The sequence below is a fragment of the Mobula hypostoma genome, chromosome 29 (assembly GCF_963921235.1).
Source record: "Mobula hypostoma chromosome 29, sMobHyp1.1, whole genome shotgun sequence".
In the NCBI taxonomy this organism is placed as follows: domain Eukaryota; kingdom Metazoa; phylum Chordata; class Chondrichthyes; order Myliobatiformes; family Myliobatidae; genus Mobula; species Mobula hypostoma.
The window spans coordinates 24,879,755-24,893,082 of record NC_086125.1 but is presented as its reverse complement, the minus strand read 5'-3'; the positions used below and the strand labels follow the sequence as shown (position 1 = coordinate 24,893,082).

The 13,328-nt window shown below is 46.1% G+C and overlaps 1 protein-coding gene across 6 annotated transcripts in view; it reads right to left on the bottom strand.

Moving 5' to 3' along the window:
- Positions 1-7,817, bottom strand: part of LOC134339258 (transcription activator BRG1) — a 169,750-nt gene extending 161,933 nt beyond the window's left edge. For 3 of the 6 annotated variants that reach the window (XM_063035613.1, XM_063035619.1, XM_063035618.1), the window contains exon 1: positions 7,728-7,817. The gene's annotated coding sequence lies outside the window, so the exon portion shown is untranslated. The remainder of the gene's footprint in view (positions 1-7,727) is intronic. The other 3 variants (XM_063035615.1, XM_063035617.1, XM_063035616.1) reach the window with 3 other exon arrangements.
- Positions 7,818-13,328: the final 5,511 nt, after the last annotated feature.

Sequence of the window (13,328 nt, the reverse complement as noted above, 5' to 3'; positions counted from 1 at the left end):
GTTCACAATATTCCAGGTGAGGCCTCACCAGTGCCTTATAAAGCTTCAACGTCACATCCCTGCTCTTGTATTCTAAACTTCTTGAAATAAATGCTAACATTGCATTTGCCTTCCTCACCACTGACTCTTCCTGCAAGTTAACCTTTAGGGTGTTCTGCACAATGACTCCCAAGTCCCTTTGCAGATTTTTGGATTTCCTCCTTGTTTAGAAAATAGTCTGCACATTTATTTCTACTACCTAAGTGCATGACCATGCATTTTCCAACATTGTATTTCATTTGCCACTTTCTTGTTCATTCTCCTAATCGCCCGGTAGCACTCACATTTATGGTGATGAAATGCTTTGAGAGGTTAGTCATGACTACACTGAACTCCTGCCTCAGCAAGGACCTGGACCCATTGAAATTTGCCTATTGCCACAATAGATCAACGGCAGATGGAATCTCAATGGCTCTGCACACGGCTTTAGACCACCTGGACAACACAAACACCCATGTCGGGATGCTGTTCATCGACTATAGCTCAGCATTTAATACCATCATTCCCACAATCCTGATTGAGAAGTTGAAGAGCGTGGGCCTCTGTATCTCCCTCTGCAATTGGATCCTTGATTTCCTAACTGAAAGACCACAATCTGTGTGAATTGGTAATAACGTCTCCTCCTCACTGACGATCAACATCAGGGGTGTGTGCTTAACCACTGTTCTACTCTCTACACACATGACTGTGTGGCTAGGCATAACTCAAATACCATCTATAAATTTGCTGATGATACAACCATTGTTGGTAGAATCTCAGATGGAGATCTTAGATCTGAGATAACAGTGAGATATCCAACTAGTGGAGTGCTGTCGCAGCAACAACCTGGCACTCAATGTCAGTAAGACTAAAGAGCTGATTGTGGACTTCAGGAAGGGTAAGACAAAGGAACACATACCAATCCTCATAGAGGGATCAGAAGTGGAGAGAGTGAGCAGTTTCAAATTCCTGGGTGTCAAGATCTCTGAGGACCTAACCTAGTCCCAACATATCGATGCAGTTATAAAGAAGGCAAGACAGTGACTATACTTCACAAAAACACTCAAAAACTTTTATAGATGTACTGTGGAGAGCATTCTGACAGGCTGCATCACTGTCCAGTGTGTGTGGGGGGAAGCTACTGCGCAGAACCAAAAGAAGCTGCAGAGGGTTGTAAGTTTAGTCAGCTCCATCTTGGGTACTAGCCTACAAAGTACCCAGGACATCTTCAAGGAGCAGTGTCTCAGAAAGGCAGCGTCCATTAAGGACCTTCAGCACCCAGGGCATGCCCTTTTCTCACTGTCACCATCAGGTAGGAGGTACAGAAGCCTGAAGGCACACCCTCAGCAATTCAGGAACAGCTTCTTCCCCTCTGCCAACCGATTCCTAAATGGACATTGAACCTTTGAACACTACCTCACTTTCTTAATATATATTATTTCTGTTTTTGCACAATTTTTAATCTATTTAATATACATATACTGCAATCAATATTTTTATTTATTTATTTATTTTCTTCTCTATTATGTATTGCATTGAACTGCTGCTGCTAAGTTAACGAATTTCATGACACAAGCCGGTGATAATAAACCTGATTCTGATTCTAATCTGTCTAAGTCTTTCTGCAGCCTACCTGTGTGCTCAACACTACCCGCCCCTCCAATCTTCGTATCATCTGCAAACTTGGCAACAAAATAATCTATTCCATCATCTAAATCATTGATATACAGCATAAAAAGAATTGGTCTCAACACCGACCCCTGCGGAACACCACTAGTCACTGGCAGCCAACCAGAAAAGGATCCTTTTATCCCCACTCGCTGCCTCCTACCAATCAGCCAATACTCTAACCATGCCAGTAACTTTCCTGTAATATTATGGGCTCTTAACTTGGTAAACAGCTTCATGTGAGGCACCTTGTCAAAGGCCTTCTGCAAGTCCAAGTTACCAACATCCGCTGCATCTCCTTTATCTATCCTACTTGTAATCTCCGCAAAGAATTCCAACAGGTTTGTCAGGCAAGATTTTCCCTTAAGGAAACCATATTGATTTTGACCTATCTTGTCCTGTGTCACCAAGTACTCCATCACCTCATCCTTAACAATTGACTCCAACAGCTTCCCAGCCACTGAGGTTCAGGCTAACTGGTCTATAATTTCCTTTCTGCTGCCTTCCTCCTTTCTTAAAGCAATTTTCCAGTACTCTGGCACCATGCCAAAGTCCAAGGATTTTTGAAAGATGATTACTAATGCCTCCACAATCTCTACTGCTAGCTCTTTCAGAACCCTAGGGTGTAGTTCATCTGGTCCGGGTGACTTACGTACCCTTAGGTCTTTCAGCTTTTTGAGCACCTTCTCCCTTGTAACAGTAACTGCACTCGCTTCTCTTCCTTCACACCCTTCAACACCTGGCACACTGCTACTGTCTTCCACAGTGAAGACTGATGCAAAATACTCATTTAGTTCATCTGCCGTCTCCTTGTCTCCTGTTATTATTTGTCTGGCCGCATTTTCTACCAGTTCTATATGCACTCTCATCTCTCTTTTATTTTTTACATACTTGGAAAAGCTTTTACTATCCACTTTGATATTGTTTGCTAGCTTGCTTTCATTTTTCATGGTTTCCCTCTTAATGATTCTTTCAGTTGCTCTCTGTAGGTTTTTAAAAGCTTCCCAATCCTCTATCTTCTCGCTAATGTTTGCTTTGTTGTATGCCCTTTCTTTTGCTTTTGCAATAGCTTTGACTTCTCTTGTCAGCCACGGTTGTACTATTTTGCTATTTGAGTATTTCTTTGTTTTCGGAATACATCTATCATGTACCTTCCTCATTTTTACCCAAAACTCATGCCATTGCTGCTCTGCTGACATCCCTGCCAGCATCTTCTTCCAACTCCTCCCTCATACTACTGTAATTTCCTTTACTCCACTGAAATACTCCTACGTCAGACTTTACTCTCTCCCCATCAGATTTCAAGTTGAACTCAATCACACTGTGATCACTGTCTCCTAAGGGTTCTTTTACCTTAAGCTCCCTAATCGCCTATGGTTCATTAGATTACCCCCAATCCAGTATAGCTGATCCCCTAGTGGGCTCAATGACAAACTGCTCTAAAAAACCATCTCGTAGTCATTCAACAAACTCACTCTCGAGGTCCATTCCAAAACTGATTTTCCCAATCTCCCATGACTATCATAATATTGCCCTTTTGACGTGTCTTTTCTACTTCCCATTGGCATAACATTGTGGACCGAAGAGCCTGTTCTGTTCAATGTTTTATGTTTTGCTTGGTATATTGAGGAAGAAGAGGATGTGATGGGGGTTTGTTGGTAGAGAGTAGAGAGTGAAAAGAGGTGTGGGGGGAGAACAATAGGATGAAATGTGTGTGGGAGGGGGAGCATGGGATGAAATGAAGGGAAGTAGGGAACAGTGAGGTGGGGAAGAGGGAATGATGGAGACCAAGAAAAAGAGGTGGAGGAAGAGCAGATGAGGAAAGGAGGAATGAGGAGTGAAGTTAAAGGGGGGAAACAAGGAGTATGGGAGAAGATAGGTCAAATGGCCTAATTCTGCTCCAATGTCGTATTGTCTTATGGAAGAGATAAAGATAAACTTTACTTGTCACGTGTACATCGAAACATACAGTGTGCATCAAGTCAAATTGAAGATGCTTCTGGGGCCAACATAGCATGCCCACTACTCACTAACCTTAACCCATATGTCTTTGCAATGTGGGAAGAAACCAAAGCACCTGGAGGAAACCCAGGCAATCGTGGCAGAACACGCAATCTCCTTTCAACCAGTGGCGAGAAGCAAGCCTTGATCTTACAGCTAACCCTGTAACGCAAATGTGCTAACTGCTGTTACCGCGCTGTACCCATGTACCATTCTCCTCTCATTAACAAGGCATTTTCACCCGCAGAACTGCGGCTCACTGCATTTTTTTTTTGTTTTTCATACCATTCTCCATAAGCTCTGGAGACTGTTGTGTGCGAAAACCTCAGATCAGCTGTTTCTGAGATACTCAAACCACCTCATCTGGCACCAACAATCATTCCACAGTCAAAGCCACTTAGATCACATTTCTTGTCCATTCTGATGTTCGGACTGCACAACAACTAAACCTCTTGACCACGCTTGAATGTTTTATGCATTGAGTTGCTGCCACATGGCTGGCAGATTAGATATTTGCATTAATGAGCAGATATACAGATGAACCTAATGAAGTGGCCACAGAGTGTAAATGTAAACACTCAAATGTAAAATCCCACAGAACACAGTAAAATGCCACATTCCAGTGCAGAAGGCATGAGATTTCCACAAATCAGGGCACAACCTCCCTCTGCAGATGTCGGACCCACCCACCGCCCCCCTTCCAGAAAGGGTAAACAGAGAATTTACAGCAGAATACATCCTCACAGCTTTGAACCCCTGAGGGGTGGTGAAGGGAGTGTTGCTCTGAGAAGCAGGAAAGGGCTAAACAAAGGTCATCGCTTCTTCCTGTGGGCAGGGGAGGAGAATTGTATCCAAGCATTCCCTTTCTCTCCTAAATGATGTGCTGTGAGATGGGTCAGATCTAATGGAAAAGGATGATAATAACTACCAGGGCAGGGTGGGAGAGGGAAGGGAGAACTGTATGCACTCTAGTCCCTTTGAGAGTTACTAATAATTCAGAAAGTTCACTCCCTTGGAATCTCCTCCTCTAATTAATGGTCCATCAGCCAGCAAGATAAAATTCACGCTTCGAGGCTGGCTGATCTGAGAGGCAGACAGCTCTGAAGATTGACCTACCTGACCTCTGTACTGTGCTCTCCCCAGTGTATAACTGAGCTGCTCCTAACTGAGCCGACCACTGACGGAAAGAGAGAAAAAAGAAAGCTGGCAACAGCCTCCTTGGCTTTTTTAACCATTAGCTACAGAAGTAATCGCTTTGCAAAATCCCAGACTGGGCTTCACTTTCGGAACAACTGAACATGACATTAGCTGCCCGTGACTCAACTCTGGATTGTTGAAATGCTGCCTGGATGATTTAAGATCACTTTTAATACTGACTTCCCACAGCATCACAGCTGGTATTGCTGCTTGTCTGTGCCCTTAGTTTCAGTTTACAGATGCAGTAGCATAGCAGTTGGGGTAATGCTTTTTACAGCACCAGTGACCTGGGTTAATTCTCATCACTGTCTGGAAGGAGTTTGTGTTCTCCCCGCAACCGCGTCGGTTTCCTCCGAGTGCTCCGGTTTTCTTCCACATTCCAAACATGTACGGGTCAGTAGGTTAATTGTTCACATGGGTCTAATTGGGCTTGTTGGGCCAGAAGGGCCATACTGTGCCATATCTCTAAATAGATGAAAAATGTAGTGTTTTTTTAAAATAGAATCCATCTCTATTGAGGACTTCTGAGGGTGAATGGCACACTAGGAACAACCGAACCACAGCAGGGAGGACAGTGGTTGGAATGCAGAGCAGACTATCAAAGGACCCTGCAGTTCTGTAACAAAGAAGTGGGTCTTGGTTTTCATTAGTGAGCTTAAGCACCTCTCTGTTTGTTCCAACCCTCGCTTTGAATGTGCTTATCTTAAATCCCCAGCCTCTTCCTGCCCTGATCCAACACAGACTGGCGGTCCTTTGCTCCATCCGCCGCAAAAGGCAGGCGGCCACCCGTTTCAATTCGACTTCCCATTCTAATTTTGACATGTTAGGCCATGGCCTCCTATTCTCACAATGAGGGCAAACTCAGGGTGGAGAGGCACCTCTTGGGTAGCCTCCAAGCTGATGTCATCAACATCAATTTCTCCAACTTCCAGCAATTCTCTCCCCTCCTTCCTTGGCTCCTTTTTCCATTCCCCATTCAGGTTCCCCTCTTAAATACCCCTCACTTCCCTCGGGTTCCCCACCTCCTTCCTCTTCTTCCATGGTCCACTGTCCTCTCCTATCAGATTCATTTTTCTTCAGTCCTTTGCCTCTTCCACCTCTCCTCTCCCAGCTTCTTACTTCAGCCCCCCACCCACCCATCCTCCCCCTCACCCGGTCTCACCCATCACCCATCAGTTCTTTCCTTCCCCTCCCCCTCCCCCTTATTCTGGTTTCTGCTCCCTTTCATTCCAATCCTGATGACGGGTCTCAGCTAGAAATGTTGACTGTTTACACTGTTTATAGCTGCTGCCTGACCTGCTGAGTTCCTCCAGCATTTTGTGTGTTGCTCAGGATTTCTAGCATCTGCAGCATCTATTGGCTTATCATGTCCTGATGAAACATCTTCGAACATAAAATGTCATCTACATATTTCCTCCCTCCACAGATGCTATCTGACATGCGAGCACATCTGTGTCTTTAACATGAAATCTCAACTGGATGTTTCCTCCTACTACAGATGCTGAGCACATCCAGCTCCCCTGCTATTTTCAGCTTGTGAGAAGACTGCATGGACTCAATGGTGATCCTTTGCGGCAGGTTAAACAATCAACAATCATCTTTCACAGAAGGGATGTCTACACCCATCTAAAAAAGTTCACAACTCCTTAAAACAAAAATAACCCCACTCTCTTATCATTTCCATGGGGATGGGAGCAAATCCCAGCTGGAGTTACTGCACCCAATAGCATCCCACCAGGAGCACTTTGCAGCAAAGGCTTACCTTCCAATTCCCTCCCCCTCTCCTACATCCCGAAGTCAAGGACTGGGAGCAGGAAAAGTTGGGTGGGGGCAGGTACCGTACCATTTGGTGAGCCGAGCAATTAAAAACCTCTCACTGGTGGCAATGAGTATCAACTCAGATGAACGACAAGTGGTAAGCATTTTTCAACAACTTTAAGTATTTTGCAAGGTCAAAACCTCGGCAGCAACGCAGGTTTTTTTTTCTTGAGTGGAAGAAGGAATATAAATCCAAATGCTTTAAAATGGGGAATTGATTTAAGACTATTTTTTGATGCCTTGTTTCTAAACATCCCTTCACCGAAATACAACAAATACCAACATCACTAAAACCGTATCTGATAAACAAAACAGCCCTGACCTCCAAAGTAAGAGGAATATTTGTGAAAGATCGAAAGAAACCAATAAACAGCAACCTGTCATATCTCACGAGTCAATTTAGAGCGGACCACTGTGCTAGCATCACAGCAAAACTTCTAAACAACTATTTTTGTATTTTACACCAGGGAGCAGAAAATACAGAAGAAAACTATATGCCATGCACATGATTTTTGATATATAATTCACGTTCAAAAAAAAATCTTAGGCGAAATGTTAAATTATATTTTATCACAGGACAAGAGATATATAAAGATATCGCAATTACAGTTATTAAAATCAAAACTTTTTTCATCTTTTTAAATTGCAAAAAAATACATCTGTGTGCAGACAGCAGTGTGCAATGCTTTGTTCAGCAGCGACCGGGGCAGACAGCGCCGAAAGTCAGAACCACAGAATAATACAGCTGATGCGATCAGCACAATGCAGCCCGCGATCCGACCCTGCTAAACAATATATTTTGAATTAATCGCAATATAAACTAATTAATTTTAGTCCGAATGCGCCACCATATCGGACGGCGGGGCCTGCAGCGCACCCTCGGCTTCAGACAATGAGGTGAAGCCGGGCTGGCGGAGCGGGAGCCGGCGGGACCGGCGCTCCCCGACTCCGGCACCGGCCCCGGGTTCGGGCCGCCGCGCAACGCAGCAGTCGGGCAGCGCGAGCAAGAGCGACGCGGGCTTTACCTGGGTGAGGAGGCGCCGCTCGCGGTTTTAATGGAACAAAGAGCCGCCGGTAACTGGGAGAGGAGCGGGGACGGGGAGGGCAGGGCGCATGCGCGGCCCCGGGACTGCGGGAGTGGGGGAGGGGCGGGGAGTGAGGGGTAGAAGATAGTCGGGGTAGAGGGAGAATGGAGTGAGGGTAGGGGTAGAGAGTGAGGGACGGTAGGGGAGTGAGGAGTGTGGGAGAGGGATGGGTACGGGACAGTGGAGTGAGGGAGGAGAGAGTAGAGGGAGAATGGAGTGAGGGTAGGGGTAGAGAGTGAGGGACGGGTAGGGGAGAGTGGAGAGAGTCATGGATAGAGAGGGTGAGGGGTGGGAGAGGGACGGGTAGGAGAGTGGAGTGGGGGTGAGGGGTGGGAGAGGGATGGGTACGGGACAGTGGAGTGAGGGGGAGGAGAGAGTCAGGGTAGAGGAAGAATAGAGTGAGGATAGGGGTAGAGAGTGAGGGACGGGTAGAGCGGAGTGGAGTGAGGGGGAGGAGAGAGTCATGGATAGAGAGGGTGAGGGGTGGGAGAGGGATGAGTAGGAGAGTGGAGTGACGGTGAGGGGTGGAAGAGGGTTAGGTATGGGACAGGAATGAGGGGGAGGAGAGAGGGTAGAGGGAGAATGGAGTGAGGGTAGGGCTAGAGAGTGAGGGATGAGAGTCGGGGTAGTGAGTGAGGGGTGGGAAAGTGACGGGTAGGGGAGAGTGGAGTGAGGAAGAGAGAGAGTCATGGATAGAGAGGGTGAGGGCTGGGAGAGGGACGGGTAGGGGAGAGTGGAATGAGGGGGAGGAGAGAGTCATGGATAGAGAGGGTGAGGGTGGGAGAGGAATGGGTAGGGGAGAGTGGAGTGAGGGGGAGGAGAGAGTCGGGGATATAAGGTGAGGGGTGGGAGAGGGACGGGTAGGGGAGAGTGCACTGAGGGGGAGGAGAGAGTCCGGGATAAAGAGGGTGAGGTGTGGAAGAGTGATGGTTAGGGGAAAGTGGAGTGAGGGGGAGGGGTTGGGTGGAGTGGGGTAGAGATGGAGGATGAGAGTAGGCATGGATGAGGTGAGGGATTGCAGTTTTGGGTAGGTAATGTGAAGGTAGGGGTGCGGGATGTGCGAGTAGTGGTGGGTAATGAGATGATGAGAGTGGGGGATGTGGGTGAGGGGTTGGGGCTTTGGGCTTTGGGATGTGATGTGTGAGGGGTAAGGAGTTGGAGGGGGATGTGCAGGTAGTGCTAGGTGATGAGGGTAGGAGGTAGAAGTGGAGGTTGGTGTGGGTGATGATTGTGGCAGTGAAGGGGAGGGTAAAAGAGGGCAGGGTGAAGGGTTGCAGATTTGGGATGGGGTTGGATAATCAGAGTGGAGGTGTGGCTGGAGGAGTGGAGTGGGTGGAGTATAATGGTGGTTTGTGGGTTGTGGGTACGTGTTGGGCTTAGGGTGGCGGTTGAGGATTAGGAACTGGGGTGAGTGAGAATTGAGAGCAAAGATGGAGATGGGTGCAGAGGATGAGGTGAGGGTAGACGGGTGTAAGGATGAAGATTATGTGGTAGAGTGGGCTGAATGTTTGGGATGGGGAATGAGTGTGAGGGATGTGTGGAAATGTGAGGGTGGAGTTAGGGAGAGTGGAGGGTGAGGAGTAAGGGAGTGAAGGAGTGCAAAAGGAGAGGGGGAGGAGTGAGGTGTAAGTAGGGGAGGGGTGTGGGAGGTTGGATTATGGTGGGGTTAAGGAGGAGGAATGGGATGTAGAGATATGTGTGAGGGGAATGAGGGGCAGAGGGTCATGGTGAGGGGCAGGGAGAGAGTGAAGTGCGGTGAGGGATGGGTGAGAGGGTGAGGTGTGAGGGATAGATTTGAGGGGTAGGGGAAAGGGAGGTGTTGAGGATGAAGAGGAGTAGGGAGTGTGGGATGGTGTGGTGTATGTGTTATATGCTCTATGTGTTGCATATGACTGTTGGTACTGTGTTTTGCACATTAGCCCTGGAGTAACACTTTCATTTGGTGGTATTCATGTGCGGTTGAATCATAATTAAATTTGTGTGACTGAGGCGCTGGGGTTGATGGTGTTGAGGGAGAGTGGTTGTGGGAATGCAGTGTGAGGTGGGTACAGAAGAGGGAGAGGGGTGAGAACGTGTGTGCTGTATAATGGGTTTGGCATGGAGGGGAGTGTGACGGGTGTATGGAGACTGCGGATGCACAAGAAGGTTGGGGGAGTCTAGGGACAGTAGTGTGGGGAGGTGGGATGGAGTAGGATTTGGGATGAGTGGGCTCATTGGAGAGGAGTAGAATGGGTTGGGAGGAAGGCAGAGAAGGGAGAGAAAGATGAGGTGGGGATAGGTAGACAATGGGAGTGGTAAGAGGCATCTCATTGGTCATGGGAGGGGGAAAGGGGCAGAGGAGGGTTGATTACTGGTGTGTGGCATCTTAGAGTGGTAAAAGTATGAGGTTTTAGGGCTTTAGGAGATAGTTGGTGCAAAGGGTAACTTGGGGGAGGGGTTTACAGTTTTTGTGTCATTCTCTCCTGAAAATGAATTCACACTATGTAAAACATCAGTGTAGGTATTGGTCCTAACCTGTCCTATCTTTCTTTGATTCTATTGACTCCCAAAAGATAATTAGTTTTATTTTTGCAGCTAATCCCCCTTTAATTCTTCAGCTCCATTATGGAGGCAGAGAACAATACAGCATGGATACAGACTCTTTGGCCCAATTTCCTGTGTTTGGCCCATATCCCTCCCCTCAATGTACCTATATAAGTGCTTGTAACTGCCTAAACCACTTCTTCTGGCACTTGTTGCATAGTTTGCCACCCTCTTGTGACAAGGTTTATTTTAGTACTTATTGAGATACAGCATAGAATAGGCCCCTGTGGCCCCTTGAGCCATGCCACCCAGCAATCCTCAATTTCATCCTAGCCTAATCACAGGACAATTTACAATCACCGATTAACCTACAAACCAGAATGCTTTTGGCTTGTAGGAGGAAACCCACGCGGTCATAGGAGAATAGGCAAACTCCTTCCAGTTTGCAGTGGTGGGATTGAACTTGGGTTGCCTGTACTGTAAAGCGCTGTGTGAATCGCTGCACTACCATGCTGCCCTGTTACATCCACCTTATCTACGCCTCTCGTGATTTCAAACTTTTTAATATAAGGGTCCCCTTATTCTACTCTTCAAAGAATAAAGGCCCAGCCTGGTCATCCTCTCCCTATGGCTCAGGCCCTCTCGTCCTGGTAACACCCTTTCCAGTTTAACCACCTCTTTCCTGTAACACTAATGACTTGTAGAACTGCTACATAATGTCCCAACTACTATACTCAATGCCCTGACTGATGTAGGGCAGCGTGATAAGCACCTTTTTTGCCACCCTGACTACTTGTGATGCTGCGTTCAATGACCTATGTACTTGTACTCTCAAGTCCCTCTATTCCATTACACTCCCTAGTGGCCTACCATTATGGGCTGAATGAGAGCAAGTGGGGCTAGCAGGATGGATCCTTTGGTTGATAAGAACCAGATGGGCTGAAGGGCCTGTTTCCATGTTCTATTATTCTATGACTCCTAATTTCATGTCATCTGCAAAATTACTAGTTAAGCCTTGTGTAATTGTAACCATATCATTTGTATAAATAACAACACCGACCCCTGCGGCACACCACCAGTCACTGGATTCCATACTGAGAAGTAATTTTCAACCACCACTCTGGTTCCTAACATTGAGGCAATTTTGGAACTAGCCTTCCTGAGCAGTCTACCATGTGGGAACTTATTAAAGATCTTGCTGAAGTCCAAGTATCCACACCCCTACCCTCATCAACTTTTTTTAGGAAAACTCTAAAAGGTTTATTAAACACAACTTCCTGTACACAAAGTCAAGCTGGCTCCTCCACATGCTGGTAGATCCTGTCTCTCAGAATCCCCTCCAGTAACTTCCCCACTACTGATGTCAGGCTGACTGACCCGTAGTTCCATGGGTTGGCCTTGCTACCCTTTTTAAACAATGGAAGAACATTAGCTACCTTCCAGCCTTTAAGATGTTCACTACTGATTAACAATGAAGAAAATATCTCCATAAGGGCCTCCACAATTTCCTTTCTAGCTTCCCACATATTCTGACTAAGCACTGGTCAGGTGCTGGGGATTTATCCACTTAATGTGCTGTAAGACCTGGTGTGCCGTAATGTGCTACAAATACCTCCTCTCTGGTAGTATGAATGGCCTCCAAAACATCTCCACTTGTTACCCTTATCTCTTGAGCAACCATGATTTCCTCCTCAGTATACAATGAGGTGAAATTTGTTGAAAATCCCATTTATATTTGTTAAACATTTGTTATATCATCCTTTATAATTTTTCTCTCTTGTATTTATGAACCTTGCACTATCGAAGATGTAGTTTTCTTCTCATTGTCCTTTTTTTACTTTGTCATCCAGCAATCACTAGCATGTGCCGAAACGTTGAAGTTCTGCTGTTGCTTAAACACTTCCTTGCCTTCTAACATAGGATAAAGCAAGGGTAGCCCACTCTACATGATGTTGGTGATCATCGACCTCAATGTCACTTTCAGCTCCAATCCTTGATTTCTATAACATTGAAGTTACTCATTGACTGGCACCACAACACACACAGAAGACCAAAGAATTACCACCTTTTAGAGTGGAACTAAATGGCTTAACTCTTATTTAAAGACTCTTGCTTCTACAGTAGCTAGTGGAAACAACAACTCCACATCTACAATCTCTACTGCGCCTTATGTCACTGGTACTTAGGGCAACATTGAAGGTCCTCTATTTCTGGCAATGTTCAGGGCTTCCTTCATCGTGTCAGTAGCTCAGTTTTCAGTAAGTCCCGGAGGAGACTCAGAAATACGGTCACACTCATTTTTCATTGCTGTTTCCGTAACAGCTTTGTTTTACCATTCAGGGTTGTTAGCCCTGAGCTGAACCTTAAACCCAGAGATCTGGTGGACCACTCTAAATCTGGCTTCAACTCTTTTACCTGTTTGGCATGGGTAACCCCACCACGAGCCAAAACGTAAAGCCCTGATTCCTGCCAACATAGCTCTCCGAGTCATTGAGGCACCAAAACCTTTAAACACTACAAGTTTGTGGTCCTCTTGGAGGACATCTACCCTATCCAGAGGATTTTGTATGTTTCAATGAGATGACATTTAGTTTCTTATAAACTAATGAGCAGAGAGTTGGTCTGCTTAATGTCTCCTTGTACAACAAACATGTCATCTGAGGATTCATTCTGGTGAACCAATGCTGGGATTTTTTAATGTACGTGTATGCTTCCTTTGGTTGAGAGACCATGCCTGTACATGTACTTGGTCTCCATCCAGTTTTATGTTCCCCCTACAGATGCTGCTCGATCTACTGAGTTCCTCCAGCAGATTATTCATTGCTCTAGTTTTACCAAATCTCTTAAACTACCTTGATCATTACTTGTTCTTTCTGAGTTATTGCAAATCTGATTGCTGTTCCCCAAATCCACTTAAATACTCATGTCTCACTTTAATCCCCAGGACAGGATCCAGAATAGTTTTCTTTAGTTGGACTTAGAACTCCATGAACAAAAAACTGCGTATTTCAGAAATTC